At 35.9% G+C, this 19,234-nt stretch overlaps 1 protein-coding gene across 1 annotated transcript in view; it reads left to right on the top strand.

The window, feature by feature from the left end:
• Positions 1 to 6,455: 6,455 nt before the first annotated feature.
• Positions 6,456 to 19,234, top strand: part of LOC127862998 (polypyrimidine tract-binding protein 3-like) — a 115,707-nt gene continuing 102,928 nt past the window's right edge. Inside the window, exon 1 of the mRNA XM_052402330.1 lies at positions 6,456 to 6,608. The gene's annotated coding sequence lies outside the window, so the exon portion shown is untranslated. The remainder of the gene's footprint in view (positions 6,609 to 19,234) is intronic.

Genomic DNA, 19,234 nt, shown 5'->3' on the forward strand with positions numbered 1-19,234 from the left:
GATGAAAAATGTTGACATAATCACCTAACCAAGCAGTTTTTCACTTTTTTTTAATTTTAAAGAGACATAATTCTGGACTTATGGTCCGATGTTGCTCATATAGAGTTTGGCTTGGGTCCTCATTGATAAAAAAAACCTGTGCAAGTTTGGGAACAATCGGATGAAAATTTTGGACTTCGAACAAGGATTTCAAAATTTCTCAGATTCTAAGGAAGATAACTATGGACGAAGTGGTCGGATAATGCTTAAGGGTCCATACCACCTGGATAGTAATACGTGTCGCGCTTCGCGCTCTATATGTGGTTCTTAAAAAAAATCTCCGAAGAGTGCTTGACTCTAGGAAACGGGTTGCTGGGACACAGCTCCTCCTTGATAAGCGGCTGCTTCCTTTATCGCAACTCATTGTTACAATCAATAATACATGTCGCGCTTCGCGCTCTATATGTGGTAGGAATAGGCCTATGATAGACAACCATAAAAATACATGGATAATATATGTGTTGTTTGCATTTATTTGTTAATATAAAAACACGTGTATTTTTTATAAGATATTTAAGTGATGTAAGAAATTTTAATTAACGTTGTCACCACGTTGCATCCATTAATTTTAATAAAAATGTCCAATTGTAGTACAATGGATTTTAAAATGTCTACATAAAATAAAGCTTTATTATATTTATTAACCTGACTGAAAAAATTGTCAGCCGACGAACTGTTCCGTTTGTGCCTGAACCCGGGATTGAACCGGGGGACTTTCGATGACTGTTGCGTAAACAACTTCAGTCAAACGCTCTCCCAACTGAGCTATTCCGGCTGACATTCACTTATGTACTGCTATTTGGTGAAGTTGTGTATAGCGATCGTAATTATATGTCTATTAATAAACTAATACATTGTACGTTTTCGTACCACTACGCCTTCCAATAAACTTGCTTGCGCGATAGGTCGTCAAATATCGTACTACATTGATTCTCCACTAAAAAAGCAAATTAGAAAAACCACAAAATAAATATATTTTGATTGTGTTTTGTTTTTATACAAAACATCACTTGTTTTTATACAAAACCAGAAAGTTTTGCGTATTTGCCCAGTCCCTGTGATCTTTCCCCTGTGATCAGTTATTAATTAAAACAATTAGCTTTGCATAATTGGCAATAAATGTTGTAATAAATGTTATAGGCACAAATGCAGTACTTATTTACACTTATTTACACAATCACCACTATGCAAGGTATTCTTAAAACAAAAATATATACATTGATCCGTAAAAAAACTTCTCCTCCCATAAGCGAAACAAAGTTCATTACATACTAGTCGCCGCCCTCCAGGTCGACGCCAATAAACTATATTAATCAATGCTGTTTGACAAGAATGATATTTGCGAAAACCCGACTGAGTTTTGTTTAATAGACCTGTAGATTCTAGATATATATGCAATTTTTTAGCTATATGCTTTTCAAATATTTTAGATATAGTAGGTAAAAGTGATATTGGTCTATAATTATTGGGATCTTCTACCGATCCCCCCTTGTATAATGGTATAACGTGTGCAATTTTAAGTATATCGGGAAAGGTTCCATGTGATATACAGTTATTTATAAGAGCAGTGATTGGTTGTATGATGAATTCTTTGCAAAGTTTAATAATGCTGGGCCCTATACCATCAGCCCCAGCAGATTTGTTTGAAAGAAGTTGATTAATTAAAGTACTAACGCTGTTTGCCAATGCCTTTTTTCTAGACGATATGCATAAATGGATTAAGGAGATTGTTACCGCCAGAGCGTTTGCACTCAAAGGCTTTATTCACATATTTAGTAATTACTGTCATATTGCATTATGTGCACAAGTATATTGTTTATCATATAAGTGTTATTTTTCCATATCCTGATATTCGGTTTGAACGAAATATTAAATAAAAAATTCAAAATTGACATTTTAACATGAACAAGTATTCAGTTTTAAACAAACAATCTTTCCAGCAGTGGGATATAGACCTCACTGTTAATGCATTGCATTCCATCCCGCAAGGTATCAAGGTCAGTTCGCAGTATGCAAATAATATATTCCTAATGTGTTTTTATTTAATTTTGATAATTTCACCATATAGGGCAAATTTATTAAGCATGATCGCGATTCCCGATACTCTTGATATTCGGAACAAATAACAATGTCCGAAAAACCGCTTAAACAAGTCTGCTTGAAGAACGCGCATATACATATTTCAAATATGTATGGATGATTCGCGTGAGGTCGGTTGTCTTGAATGTTTTTATTTTTTGCATTCTTGATTTGTTTTTCTGTTTTGCATCTCTAGGTATATAATCAATGATATCTAATATAACGAAATTAGCCACGAAATATGGCAAAACAGCCTGTAATTGATTTAGGTGTGATGCAGCTAAGAACTACGCAGAAAGGGGGCATTCGGTCTCTTTGATCTCATGGATATAGCCGATTTTCTTTCACAAACACCAACTAAAATCAATACGGTGTATCTTTTTAAAGATATTTCTTGTTATATGTAGGTTAACTGACATTATTATAAGAACTTTGCGACAAAACACTGACGAGGAACGTACTGATCAGTGTTTTGTTCCTCGAAGAATTATGGTCCTTCTTCGTCAGATATGTACCACTCATATAAACAAAGATTTGTGCCGGCGCCTATTGACAATCCCATAATCGATTAGAGATGTAAACTGTATAAAAGTGCTCATGTACAAAGGCGCTCAGCTTACTCCTTGAACTATTTTTATGGACAAAATCCACGTGTCCGTTTGTTGAATGACTAACAAATATCCCACGGTCGTGGGTTCGAGTCCAATACCTGCCGTAAGTAAGTGACCAGCACTTGTATTAATACGCCGGGATTATTAGCTGGTGAAGTTGACTCACGAGCATTTTCGATGCGTTATGCACCTAAGTATATACCTTAATTTCTGCAATTATCGTACTTTCTCTAAGTTTCTCGGACACTTCAAAATAAAAATAAAATGAAAGCGCTGAAAGCACTGTAGGTGTTCGCTGTTGTAAAATGTCGTCCTTGATTAGCTTGTGCGCTTTGCACAGGCTAATCAGTATGCACAAGCTAATCTTATTGGACATGCATTAAGCCCCGTTTTCTCTGAAAGCAACCAATATGTACAGATTTCAATGATAAACACAAGACTGGCCAATCTCGTTTTACAAGCTGTTAAACACTATTAGTCATATAAACCCCCTGCAGTGTACCAATACACAGCGGTTCACCACATGCACATTTATGTTGAGGCACGAACGACAACTCTGCTAGGAGAATGGCATTTGTCGTCTGCTGCAACAGGCAGTGGTTGTCTTTCCATACCGTACCTAAGGCGTCTAAGCACATACTGATTTGCAAAATATGGTCTGTAACAATAGTGTGAGCTAACGCTCACACTTATAAAAATTCGTGTTCGAAAATTCATATTAGAATGTTTGAAAATACTAGTGTCAGTTTTACTATGTTCGTTTGTAAAATATCGCTCTTTAATTGACTGTCCGAAAATTTAGAGAAAGGTTCGTTATGTTCGTTTATCAATCATAAAATTGAAATAGAAATTATACATCAATTGTTAATAATGTTATTGCGTTGTACTGTTCGTTATCTGCTTTGAAATAGATACAACTTCACAGCTTTCAATAACCTGCAAGTATATATAAAGGTAAAAACATAAAACATTTGACGTTCATAATACGATATCATTTCAAACGCTGTTCGAAGAAACCATTGTTTTTTACCGGTTTACATAGTTATTACCGTATAACGCAAATGAAATGGTCCTTATCCCTCTGGCACAAATTTACCAGGTTTATTACTTTAATCCGGTTGAAAAAAAAAACACATACTCAAAGGGTCACCAGATAAGCAAAAAAGGGCCAAAATCTGGTAAAATATCGCTCCATAATTGACTGTCCGAAAATTTAGAGCAATTAATTACGGACAAAAATCCGTACGTCAAAAAAATTCGGACCACGGAAACTATTTATTTTAGCAAAAAAGGTGTCTGAAAATTAAGAATGTATGAAAACTTAGAGCAATTACGGTACATATAAACATTTTGAAACTTGTAAACTACGTTTAATGAATGTTCATTGCAGAAGCCTTGTCAGCGGTTAAAGCTATGGGCTAATTCTTGATCAAGGTGGTCACACCTGGACCCCCATCCAAGATGCTATCCAATCAAACGAAGTCTAGTCTTCAGAAGCCACTACAAATTATTCAGTAATGACAGAGGCACACTAGGAGATGGAGTATTTGTAGGAGTCCATGAGGACTTCATCGCTGAGCAGAAAATCAACTGAGTTCCTGACAAACTGAGAAGTTAAATAGGTCCAGATCCAAATGTATGCAAGAAAGATCTCCTAGAAGCCTTATTCTCTATGCCACATAGAACCATGTCTGACGTCCAGGGACTTTGTAAATCACTTGAACTATCTTCACTTAACAACAACCGTCAAATGGTCGTCGTGGGGGACTTCAAATGCCCTGACATTGATTGGGAGAACCTTGTTGTGAGGAGCAGTGTCCAGAAGAAAGACATTGAACAAGTGCTTCTTGACTTATCGGCTAATTTCAATCTAAGACAGGTCCACGACAAACCCACCAGGGAGAAAATCCTTCTGGATATTATTTTGACTACAAGCATTTCGCCCATCAAATCCACATATTATGCTCCTTGGATCTCAGACCATGGCGTAGTCGTTGCTGACTCAGACATCAAACCGTTCTACATAAAGAGACCGTTCAGATATCGTTACCTCTTTTCTAAAGCCATGGGATCTCTTAAATGTGAAAGCTGTCGAAATATCAGAAAACACCACCGCTATGTTCAACAATAACTCATCAGTCCATAAACTTCGGGATTCCTGTAAATAAGATCGTACAGCTTCCATCAACGCAAACATGCATTCACAAATACAAAAAAAAAGCATTTCGATGCAGGTTTTGTTCAGAGAGAATTTGTTTTGTATTCCGTAGCGTGTTTACGACATCGGATTTTTAGCGGGAATACAACTCGGGTGCAGTCTAAATTGGCCGGATAGGTGTTAGTATATTTTCCGTACCAGGGGTACATTTAAGTATACTTAAGAGTAACCGGGTACATTAACGTAGTACCCAAGCCGACAATGACCAATCGAGCTAAATTGGCCGGGTACGTCAATTTTTCGAAACTCAATCTAACAAAATAATGTTGAGAGGTTTTGTTCAAAGAGAATTTTGTTTCGTATTCCGTAGCGCGTTTGACGACATAGAACTTTTGGCGGCAGTAAAACTCGGGTAAGTCTAAACTGGCCGGGTACGTTTTAGTATATTTTCCGTATCCGGGGTACATTGAATTATACTTAAGAGTACCCGGGAAACATTTAAGTAGTACCCGAGCCGACAATGACCAATCGAGTCATAGTGTGTAACATAGTGAGCAACAGTTCAAAGTGCTCCGAAACTAATCCAGCAAAAACTGTCATCTTTCTGAAAAAATAATTCTTTGTTAAAACTGTGATATACTGGAACAAACTGACTATGTGAATTCTTCAACAAAAGATATTTTGAAAGACAGTGTATTAAAACTACAACAGTGTATAATCGCGAACTTCAACACCGTCGAGTAAAAGCCAGAAGTGGTATCTGTGACGAACGGCCGGGTACAAGAGGTTTCGGTAAATAACAAGTTTGGTTAATTGTTAGTGTTGTGGAGGTTTCGGTAAAATGGAGGTATACCTATAGTGAGGTGTTAATGACGCTCGATTGGTCATTGTCGGCTCGGGTACTACTTTCATGTACCCCGGGTACCGTTAAGTATACTTACATGTACCCCGGGTACGGTAAATATACTTAAACGTACCCGGTCGATATTAGACTGTACCCGAGTTGTATTCCCGCCAAAATCCGATGTTGTAAGACGCGCAACCAATTACCGTAAAACGATATTGTATATCTTAAACAAACATCTCTTTTGAAAAAAACTGCATCAACATGAAATTTTAGTAAGAATTCCGATAATAAAGAGTCCATTAAAAAGAAAATTGCAATACATGTGAACATAATTATTTTCAAAAAAATAGCCGACAGCGACCGATTTAGCGTTAAAATTCCCGGGTACGTTTGAGTATTTTTACCGTACCCGGGGTACATGTAAGTATACTTAAGAGTACCCGGGGTACATGTAAGTATACTTAAGAGTACCCGGGGTACATGTAAGTAGTACCCGAGCCGACAATGACCAATCGAGCGTTAATGACACCTATTATTGGCTTACATCGCGGGCATATATTTGCAAACTTGTGATTCATTTTTAATTGATTAATTAATGCGACGAACTCAGCCATATCCGGATACACTAAACTTATTACTGTATTGTAATCCAACCTTATTAAACTATGGTATGGTATTATTTGGGATGCGTTTAAACAGTCGATACAATGCCTGGTTCACCACATAGAAAATAAATATACGACAAAATGGGCGAATAGAAGTAGACCAGTCTGACTCTCGTGTGTAAACTTTGCCGCCATTTTGAATGAATGAAACCGAAACTTGCGTTCATTCACGTTTTAACGCATGAAATTTAGTTTAAACAGTAAAACGAGTAAGTGACAGCTGTAAAATTGTGAATAGTTTATTCAATTTGTTAAGCACGATAGAAAACATGTCGAAGTTAAGTTATGTTTAGGTAAAAACACCAAATAATCATTGATCTTCCGTGTTGCATGTTTTGTTATCACCAACATGTTCTCAAACTCGAACATAAAATTAGAATTTGATGGATTGTGGCGTTGTCAAAAGACTTCTACTTCTGCTTCTTTACTTCCTCTAGACTGGGATTCAAGTTTGATTGTTTGGGATTAAAATGTGTGGACGAAATTCCGACACATACGCAATCTCAAAAAGCAGTTCTTGAATGCTCTGAGCTTACCGTACAGCTCATAGGTCTTCTTGATAAGGCCTAATTCAATGAAAAAAAAAAAGTATCACATACGTCCATAAAATCAAGTTCAATCAACCTAATACATCGTAACGACACCATAAATGTAACCATCAACACCCGTTTGCGTTAGTCTCATTTATAAGACGCGCAAAGAATTTAGAGATACTTTTAATATGGGCTAAATTCTTTGGAACGTCTCATCGTTGAAGGACCTTTTTTGTGGTGGAAACCAGAAGTTTAAATTTTCATCAATTTGTGTAAAATTGCAAAATAACATTACCAACTCATTCCGTTTTAATTCAGAAGTTCATTTTTACATCAAATATCGTCGATTCGAAGTTAGAAAGGCATAAATTCTTCAGTTAAACTACTGCTTAAATCGCAAAACAATCACTGACCTGTAGCCATGTCATGAAACTGATTTAAATATGAACCAATCAGAAGAAGGCATTACGGTGTAACGTGTACGCGTAATTTTATTTAACATGAGCTTTTAACACCGACTTTTACGTAACTAGATCTAGTATGCTAAACTTTGTCGATTTAATAAGCATATGTTCAAAACAGATATGGTGCAGTTTCTATTCACTGTTCTAAGTTTCAGGAAGTGTTTATGCATGTCTTTTTCGCACCTCTGTCTGTGTATTTTTTCGGCGTAAGCTGTATTAAGCCAGCTTTTCACCCTGACTTGACCTTTGTAAGTGTCCAATAATACTCAAATAAAATTTCCCGCGGCTAGGTACGAATGAATACACTTCATTTATTCCATTGGCTGATTTGAGTATAACACCAGAACATTGGAAACATATCCGCGTCTTTGTAACACTGTTTTACTGCATGAAACAATTTTATCTCTAATGAAAAGGCTCAATAGATAGAACAGTTTTACAATCAATTTTCGACATAAATACAGTTTGTGCGTTCACCTTTTATTTTATACTAAAGGCTATGTTGTCATATTTAGTACTTACTTGCATTGCATTTCAACCCGCGAGGTTTCGGGTCAATTCGCGGCCATTTGTGAAAGTCAGAGTTTATATACAGTTCATCACCGGAGTTCGCAGAAGGGGTTGCGATCATTGTGTTACACCGGTCTTACTGACAATAACGTAGTGACTGTAATGTATTGCATTCCAATCCGCAAGGTATCAAGGTCAGTTTGCGGTCAGTTGCAGAAATCTTTATATAAACGCCGTCTCGTAAACTTTGTGCACTTGAAGTCTGTTTTGATCAGAAAGATACTAAATAAAGATATTCAGCGATATTATTGTGGTATGTCAATCATCGATTTTTAATATGGTTTCAACATTTGCACGATAAGGACCAATTTTGATAAAATTAATTAGAAATATTTATCCATTTAGACCAGTTTATTAAGCATGAGCACAATAATTCGCTATACTATAATTATGCAATTAAATAAGATTTGAGTATTGCCGGCTGACCTATATGCACTTGTTTTCATGTTTCTTGTGTTTTTCTATTCTGTAAATATAGATATCTGAGTAATAATATCACATAAAGCAAAATAAGCCACGAAATCTGGCGCAACACCCCGTAATTGATTTGCTTATGGTGTAGCTAAGAACTGCGCAGAAAAAAGGCATCCGCTACTTTTTATCTCATAGAGATAACTTTTGATCGTTCATAAACATCGACCACAATCAACGCCGTATATCTTTTTTAAAGATATTTCTTGTATGTACTTACATTCTATGTTACAAAGGACGGTATACTGTACGATCTGTATCAATATTATTTTTGTACAGTATAAAAATAAAAGATGTAATTTATTTCAGAACTTTTTAATTGTCAATTTAGAAAAAAAAAACAATGATAAATTAATCCAGAAAAGTATAACATCGGTTTACTATGTAACGCGCTGCACCATGACAGACGAACGCAAACTGTATTTTACGCTGTTTATTCTTCCACTTTAAACCAGATGCTTTACATCGAGGTCGTGTTATCGATTTATATCTACACAGCGAGCGAATCGAGAGATATTGAAAAATTGAATAGTGGTTGGATTTAAATTGCTCAGGCGTGCAAAATTCAAAGTGTCATTACATAATTTTTACGGAACATTATCGAGAAATGAATTTTCTACACAGGTATGTAAATATTATTGCAATCCGCTGTTATTAAGTGTCTTATATCGGGGCTTGAATGTTGCGCACAAAATCCTTGCGCAACAATATAGACAAAGAACAAAAAATTCCCACCACATAATTGATCTTTCACCCTTTGTACGCTCCAAATATTACCCATATAAAAAGTAGCTTAATATTTAAGAGCGTCAAAAATTTGGACTACCGTTTGCGTGTATTTTGTTGAAAAATGCTCAAAACATAAACTTGATAACAAATCGTTTATGGCTGAAGTTGTGAATTGTCGAATAGTGCAAAGCTAAAGAAAAGGTTACACTGCACAAATTGTTTTCACCGTAGTATCTGACGATCTGGTCTTATGGTAGCAGTTGAAATTGTATTGCGTATAACAGTGTAGTTTGAATTAGGACACATTCTTATTATTTTTTACGCTGCGATCGGATAAGTGGTAGAGTCGGTGCTTTTAGATACGGCATTGTAGAAACAGTTATTGCGCTGTATACTAATTCAGTGTCCGACAAATCCATTGCCCGGAGCCCGGGGGCTACCGAAATTTTTCATCGGGCTACTAAAATTTTCCAGCTGACGCCCGCCGGGCTACTATAAATCTATAAGAGCGGTAGCCCGGTTTATTGACAGACATACGTAGAATAAACACGCGGACCATGTGTTTGTACACTGTGTATTGCTTATAATCCGATAACAAAGTGCAATCAATTATCTAATCAGTCACCGATCACTTGCGGTAATGTCTTAAACAGTAACAGTGTATTTTAATCATCCAATCAGAATCAACATTTGTCGTCTGCTAATAATATAATGAGAGCCGGTTGGATAGTTGGCGCACATGATGCAACATCATTTCGCAGTTTGGAATTCTTTGTTAACCGCAACAATGAGTAATAGCTACAACGTTTTTGATGTTGTTAAATATCCAAGGACGCCAAACATTAAATAAATCAAAACAATAGCGGATTCTTCAAAACGGTAACGAAACCGAAAATGAATATTAATGACAACTTTGTGAACGCTGTTAACACCTGCTAATTAGTTTGCATTGTCAATTAATAATTGGATTAATCGACTGTTAATCAATAATCCCATATATGCCCGATTTATATTTTTAAAACCAAATTATGGGTGGGTAATATAGACGATAAGTGTCATAAACACAAACATTTGAAATTTTCTAAAGTGTCAAATGAATTTCGGCATATGGTTCTATTTAAAGATATGATGAAATAAGCTCCCAATCAGGACCGTTGTATTGCAACATGCGTAAATAACCTGCCACGGTTTGCACCCGTTGTGTACAGCTATTTTAGGTTACAAAATTCTTCATTTAAGAAATGAATGCCTTTGTCCTGATAAAAAGCGCGCGAAAATTGGCGTGGGTGTATTTATTTGTAAATAAAAATTTGGTAGCGGGTACAACATTGAGATCATTCAATTTCCATTAAAAGTTTCGTTGTGAATTTCAACTAAAGTACCGGGGTATTTCGCGAATTATTTGGCATTGGCATTTTCTCTTAATAAAAATTATGTAAACACGCTGTATCGTTACCGTTACGCTGTATCAGTTCCTTCATTATTGAAACAATTATTGTATTGTATACTGACTGCACACAAGTGTCGTAACGTACGGATGCAATACGTAAATTCGGACAGTTCTTAAAGTCGGACACAAGTAAATAAATGATTTAATACTCTTGATTTCTTGAAACTCGGTATTTGTTGTTAAAAAGGGCAATTGCATTGATTAACACCATACGAGTCAATCACATTGATAATCTAAACGCTTTATTTACATTTTTACGACTAAACGTGCTGTCCGAATTTAAGTACACATACATGTGCACATACATGTAATATCAACATGTAGTATATGATTTTTTTGGTACATTTACATTTAAGTACACGGTGCCTGTACTGTAACATTAATTTACGATATTGACTGTGTACATCAGACTTGCTGTTTTATGTATATGTATGTATACATATTATGTATATGTAAATGAAGAAATAAAATAAAGATGAAAACCTGCCTCTTATCATTTTGTAGGAAAATTTTATGGGCTACCAAATATTTTTATTGGTAGCCCAGTGGGCTACCTGAAAAATAAGAAATTTTTCGGACAGTGCTAATTGAACTGAAAAACCGGAAAAAAATGGATGTAGTGTGGGGTGTTCTTACATGCCTAGAGATAAGGCTGTAGTATGGAATTCTTAATAAATATTTTCTTTTTTCATGCTACAGGGATCAAGCTAGACTCCAATTTTTGGGAGAAGTCACTTCTCCCTCAGCTCTCGGGAGGGAGAAGTGAGTCAGTTTTAGGGAGAAGTTGATCTTTTGCGATCACCAATGGACCATTGTGAACCATGACCCATGGGTTTCACTGGCCCAAAAAAAGTTGTTGATCTTTTTCGCAGTGTGAAAACTGTCTGTTATTCCAACCTTATTAATATGAACAATAATTTAGGACGATTATTAAAAGAAACCTATCTACATTACATTAATGTCATTGACTGTATAATCACTTGAAAAAATATGGTAATACATAACAAAACTATAAGTAACTTCATAAGTCTTTATTTGTATATAAATAACTTTTTCATTTTGATAAACAACACAGATAACCAAAATAATATAATAATGTTAACATCAATGTTACAGTATGCTGCATAAATGTTTCAAAATTAACTATTTAATTTTAAACATAGAATCACACCAATTTACATCATTTGAAAGGGAAAGAGAAAACATCAGAAAATAAAACATCTCACTTCATATTGTTTAACAGTATACACTTATTTCATGGATGCGCGGTGAACAGTCAAAACTGTTTCCCAAGGTATCAGGGATGACTTTGGTACTGTTGCCCGAGGCCGATAGGCCAAGGGCAACAGTTCCAAATGTCAGCCTTTATACCGAGGGACAACAGTTTTGACTGTTCACCAAGCATCCATCAAACAAGTCGTCTACTGAATGTAATAACTAGGGTAACTGACATTTTGCGAATTGTTCAGGAAAGCATATTTTCAGACATTTTCCAAAATACAGTAAGAGCACTTACGTTATTTTTTGTGCTCAAAACATTTCAGTGTTAAAATTATGATAACTGCTCCTTTCTTAAATTTTGATTGTTTTAAAAAAGACATATCAATTTGGAGTTTTGTTTTGTTTTTCAAGGGTTATTATAATACTAATCAGAAAATTTGAATACGGAAAAATGTTTATTATTTTAATAAAACATCTTTTTGCTTCTCCTGAAAATTAAACAAAATGTCAGTTACGCTACTTTTTACATTCAGAAAATGACATGCGTTTGTTATGTCAATTTCGAAAATTCGATAAAAACATTATTTTTACCAAAAAGGTTGACTTAATATTTTAACAGTTGATGTATGTCACCTTAATAAACATAAAAATGGAAAAAAGTAAAAATGTCAGTTACATGACTTATTACATTCAGTAGGCCAAGTGTTTTATTACCTGATCAAATTTCCAACATAGAAATAACAGCAAACAAACTTTTACACACAACAGAAATCGATAAAATAAATAATTTTGACTGTTTAACTGTAAAATGACGTCATTTTTTGGACGAAATGGCGTCATTATTTCAGCGGGCAACAGTTCAAACTGTTGACCGGTCAACAGTTCGATATTCACCGGTAACAGTTTAAAACATTGCAAATTTCTTTTTCGACGAGGAAATGGCAAAAAATAATTATCATTTATATAAGACATCAGGTAATAATTATATTTGGTCATTTGGACATGATATACTTCAGCTTTGACAGCTTCTGTTGTTAAAACGATTTCTGTAAGTGGTGGATGATTTCTAGGCTCAAATAAATGAATGTTTTTCACGCATATTTCTTGACAGAAAGGCCCAGATAATTGCCACCATCCATTCTAGTTGCCTGAAATATAATAAAACATAATTTTACAATCTATCAACAACAAACCAACACATAAATGTCCGTATCTTTAAATGTCCAAATTTTTAATATATCCGAAATATAGTACAACGAGTGAATGGTATACTTTTTATTTCCGAAATTGTTGGTTTCTTAATCAAACTTTACCTTTCCCAAAATATTATAATAATGAAACTATTAAACAGAAATGCTCACAAATTCTTGTTGAAACAAGATTTCATGTGTTTTTGTGGTGAAATTGTTTTTGTTAAATGCTTTTGCCAGGCCCGTGGTATTGACAGTCACTATTGATTAAATGGTAAAGAAATAGCGGCCCTAATAATCGTTATAATTTTTTATCGTGGTGAGAGTTTGTCACAGTGTTTCTTTATTTATTGCTCACTATCATAAAGGCGCCGTCCATGCGATAATAACCCCCATACAACTTGACAATAGCAGTAAAAACACCGTTTGTAACACTTACACGCTTCAGTGATTTCACTCTGCTTGGTCAATAGGGCTGTCACGATACGCCGTGAGCGTACCGCGGTATATCGTGGTACGGCAACACTGTATCGCGGTACGTACCGCGATATTTTACAGAATATGTATCTGTGAAGAAAACAGCAGAATAACAAGTTTTACAAACTTTATTAAACTCAATAATCAGAAAACACTGGTATCATAGTATGACTAGAAACTGTAAAAGAAACTGTAATAAACTTGATAGAAGTAGTCATTGTTATTGTTCGCGTCTTTTTCTCAAATGTCCGCCATGTTGTTTACAATAGCTGTGACTACGATCTGTGTACATCGAACACTTCAAGGGCATGTTCAAAATGCGGAGTCAGCGGGCCCAGTATTGAAAATCCGTAGCGTTCTGACTCTTCCTCGACTTTCAGAATCTTAAGATAACATGATTCGGAAGTGCCATGCTTTGAACGATCGATATACTAAAGAAAGAAAATAAGAAATAAAATAAACATCTTTTGGATAATTATGAACTTATTTGCAAAGGAAATCTGTCCCTAATTCCAAAAAAGGTATGGACCCATACATCGCCGTATTTTAAACGTGAAAGTTAAACATCTACAAGTGGAAGCGCTTGCTTGACCTGGATATTAACGGATTATTTATTTAGCCCTTTTGAACCGCTTCTACAATTTTCAAAACGATATCTATATCAAAATAATTATGTAATGTATTTATATATGTGCTAATATAATAATATTAAAAAAACCGGTGCGGCAACGCCGTACCGCGGTGCGATTTTTTTCACGACATGCACCGCGATATACCGGTATACCGGTGAATCGTGACAGCCCTATTGGTCAAGAGATTCCTGCCGAATGCCTGAATGACGAGCGCTGTGAATGGTTGCTTATCAATTTTCAATAGGTAATTTACTACGCCAGCAGCGTTTTCATTAGGAGGCGGCCGGCGGCCGATTTGACCGCCTCAAATGTTATTTGGGCCGGCTCAAATTCAGAAGAAAACATCAAACAAATCGGCAAATGTTCACGACGATGACGAGATATTTAGTATTCGTTTATAAACTAACTGTCTAAAACGGAAGTAAACAACCCTAACCGATATATGTTAACTGCTTTCTCATTGGTCGTTTCGATATAATTGTCCAATCGTGAAGCGGGTAACATGAGTGTATGACTTTGATTAAAGGTCACGAACTGACAATGTCAACATGTCTAAAAAAAACAAAAATAAATGACATTTTCTTTTGTGTTTCGAGTAAGAACGATAGTTTACTGTTGTCAAGTTATTTTGTTCCAGTTTTGTTAACGTTTATCATTTACCGGCACCTCCGGATGAATGCACTTTCCTGTCACATTTCGGTTTTATTTTCTACAAATTTCGTTGATGTTTGGTTGCGATCATGCCGATGTTTGGTTTCTCCGCGGAGTTTTGGACCTCCGAACGGTAAGTGGATTTATTTATAACCACATTATACAGGAAGGCGAGTCTTTCATTAGGATAAATGAAACTCTCGAGCCCCAAACTCTCCTGATATTTTCATGATTAATGTCGGAGTAGGCCTAAGCACAATGCCTTAAATGCTTAATATATTGAATTGGCACTGCAATGTTAAGCTATGTCCAAATTTGTATTGGAAAAAAATTGGCCCAAAGAAGCTTTCTCTGCAACATATTTAAATCCTAAGATTGCCTCAGCTGGGGCAACCTATGCGTGATTTTTTGGAAAATCTGCATTGCCAAACTGCCGAATTTTTCTTCAAATTGCTATGCTAGGAGAACCTATGCCCAAATTTGATGCATCTTTTCCAGGGGGCCTCTGACAAAATTTTAACGCCATCCATGATCTTGCACAGTGTCTTCACATTGATTATTTTACTATTTAAGTCCTGAAGCCAAGCAGCCTATCAAGTCAGCAGTCAAGCTGTGGCTAGACAAGAAGGAGAGGCGGAAGATTCCACCGAAGCAGCCAATGGCTTCAGCATCAGCACCAGTTCTTACACTTGTGGATGCTGGGGTCCAAACCGATGTTCATGAGGGAAATGATGAGCTGAGCCTGATTAAGACAGCTGTCGATATAGCCATACAAAAACTTAACCTGGCATCAAATGAATATGACCCAGAATTAGATAGTGAATCATCGCATGATGATTTTTGTGCAACTAGCTTAGAATCACATTCAACTCTGTTTTATTTTGGAAAATTAATTATTAAAAGTCGAATTGCTGTTACATGTTTTAATGTTTTTTTATACAGGTATATCTGTTTTTATCAAAATCTTGATAATTGCAGAGTTGATGTAAACTGAGGACTTTATTTTGTCTTTACCATTCACATAAATATCCTCTATTTTAACTGAGCAAAATCATGTAAATTATATGCCCAAAATCGCTCAGAAGCCACGATTTGGCACCTTTATTTCAAAAATTTTAAGGGGGAGCATGTCCCTGGCCCCCCTACCAACTCGCACCGTCAGTGCTCGCACAAGTTGGCCTCCTCAAATAACTCATAAGCCTGCTTCAAAAAGTCCTAATGAAAACGCTGCACCAGGGGGCGGAGTATCGTCGATTAGGTCAGTTGATTGACTTTGGCGTGTATTCGGTAATAAACAGAAGCCACTTAGATAGCGCTGCGGATATGATAATTGCCAGATTTTAGGGAGAAGTGATATCGCCGGTGCTTTTGATCCGGGCGATTAAAGGGAAGCCACGGCGATATAATCGCCCAAATCGCCCAGTTGCTTGATCCTTGTGCTATACAATTTAGTATTTAATTAATTAACGGAATGCAATAAATATTAGCATAAACGTATATAGATGTATGTCTACGTATGTACATATTGTAAAGCTTGATACTGTGTGTGATTATGAAATAAATATTAAAATAACAGTGCATAGATGTATGTTTCCTTGTGTACATATTGTAAAGCTTTGATAATGTGTGTAAATATTGAAATACATATTAAAATAAAAGCATATAGAACCCGTCCCTTGCAGTTGTCTATCCGTATGGTCGTTTGTTAGTGGGAGACAGTGGACTGAGAGAGACGTTTAGGAGTGTTGAGTGCTTTAGGCTGTCTGTATTAAAGACTTTGTTGACTAAAGAGATGGATGAAAGTGTGTTATGCCTAGGGAAGGTTGCGTTTTAAAGAATTGTTCTGTATGTGAGTGTGATCTTTGTCAGTGTTGTTCGAGGTGCTGTGCAAAATGCAGATGTGTTGATGTGATAGGTGTTTTGGAGAGATTTTTCATTTGATTATTGTCACTGATTAAAATGTAATGATAAACAGACAAGAATAACAACAGAATAATATATATTTATACTGGCATTTCCCCAAGAATTTGGACAGGAACTGCGGCAGGCGGTTGGTGTCAAATTCTTTATATACTTTCTAAATGTTATAAATCAAAATCCACACTACTTTGGAGCTACCAAATCACATTTCTTTTAATATTTATGTATTTGTCTTCTGTTCATTTCATTTAAGTCATATATTATAATATTAAATAACAACCAAAATAATCAGAAAGCAAAATAAATATTGAAAAACTTTCTGTGACCAATGGAAAATCTTGCTTCCAACTACTGGTCGTTTATTAGATTGTATTCTGTCATGCACAAAGACCAAAGAAAAATGTGTTGCAGGTATATAGCAAATTTCGTAAATATGAAAGAAACTATATATCTATTGGATCTGGGGAGCAAACGTACTTAATGAGCAATTAAATACAAACAATTACAGCTGCAAAAATTATCGCATTGAAATACTTTCATCAATTTCAAACCAATCGATTCTACAAAATAGGGAAAAAAGACACATTTAACGCCGATCGAAAAGTGCAACAAACACAGTTTATAGTGACTATGTCAATCAAGCCATAACTCCTCCCATCTTATTAAATGACTGTTGGTTCTGGTCGATTAGATAACGTTGAATCATAACATCTATAGGTCATTACACGGCACGCCTCAGTGATTCAGTTATCACATAAATCGCTGAGTAACCCAAATGTTGAAAAAGTCTTAACACAGTGTAAAGTGTGACCAAGACATAAGCCATGTGTATTATTGACCTAGGCGGTCATCATTATCCCCTGGGGCCTTTCCGGTAAGGGTGTTATCTGTGTAATCGTATCGATGTTTCTGGCGATTTATACAGGCTGAAAACGGGCATTTAGATTGTGCATTTGAAAAGCATAGGGTCTATTTTTTCAATCACCAATTTCATGAAAATCTTATTTTTAATCGCCAGTCAGGAATTGTTGTAATCGCCAATGGCGATCGGCAGTGCTCCAGCTAGGATTTGAAAAGGGCAGGGGGGCTTTTTTGTCAAAAGGGCACTTTCGACGCGCACTATTTTGTCAAAAGGGCACTTTCGACGCGCAGTATTTTGTGAAAAGGGCACGTACGAGCGCGCGGGTGTTTCTGGAATGCTTCCTATTGCATGTGAATTTATATGTTATAAATAATTGTATTATTCCCATTATTATTAAACCATTTAGTATAATGTCTACAATGAGGATTAAAGTAAGTACAATGTAATAAGAGATTTATGAATAATCATATGTAAAAAAAAAAAAAAAAAAAAAAAATTTTTTTTTTTTGGGGGGGGGGGGGGGCAGGGCGGAGGTTCGGGGGGGCAGGGCGGAGGTTCGAGAGGGCAGGGCGCGGCGCCCTTCGATTTAGGCCAAGCTGGAGCACTGGCGATCGGTAACGCTAGCGTAGATGGTCAATATTCAACTGCACGCTTTTCATGCGTGGAACTTTACTCTGTCAGCAACAATTACGCGCTCTTATTAAATCACGGGTTTTACATGGCATCATGTATAGTGAATGGTGCAGATGCGTACTTAAAAATATTATCAAGTTGCTTTTGAAAAATTGTGTAATTCAGTTCTATAAATGGACATGATGAAATATACTTGTACTGAAATTTAATTGCTACAGCATACAATTTGTAACGTGTATTGTTTTCACAAACTACTTGCCATTAGTAATTAATTGCTCACCATTTGCATTTAACTTCTCATAAGGAACAATTGTTGTTTACGTAATTGTTTACAGTGAAAAAGGTGTGATGTCAGATGATATCCAACACCGTCTTTCATGTACTGTTTAATTACCAATGGATATTACGTAAATTTTTAAACTGTGATTCCTTGTAAATCAATCTGCGATAAATGCCAACTTCAAGACTCAATCAAAAATAATGATCGCCACTTAACCTTTCCCTTATACACATTCTGATTACCGATTGGACTCTAAACAGCTCAGTTTGGCGACTGAAAAGTTACCAGAGAATTTCTCATGTTGCATCTGTGTCAGCATACATTGCTGTGTAATATGACTTTATTATTCGATACTTTAATATCTCTTATCAGTGGCTGATCTATTACCTCATGTCGCTTTAATGGCGATTAAGTGCGGTTACAGAATGAATGACCAGATTAACTGTTGTGATTTGTATGTCCCGGTATTAAAAAACAGATGCGGATTATTGGACATCCAAGTGACTTCCACCATTTGTGAAATGGACGTACAACTGCCGGTTTGGGGCATAATTTACGTCTGGTACGCCTGGATGTCCATTAACGGGAGCGCTAGGAAATATATAAAGATTTTGCAGACAATGAAGGGTACTACCGGTATAACAAATTTTAGACAATTGCGTAGTGGACCTTATTTCTGTCATTTTAACACTGTGAAACAATCAAAACAGAAATTACAGTACAACCAACGCAGAACAAACAATTTTCGCGAT

The sequence above is a fragment of the Dreissena polymorpha genome, chromosome 16 (assembly GCF_020536995.1).
Source record: "Dreissena polymorpha isolate Duluth1 chromosome 16, UMN_Dpol_1.0, whole genome shotgun sequence".
NCBI classification, from domain to species: Eukaryota; Metazoa; Mollusca; class Bivalvia; order Myida; family Dreissenidae; genus Dreissena; species Dreissena polymorpha.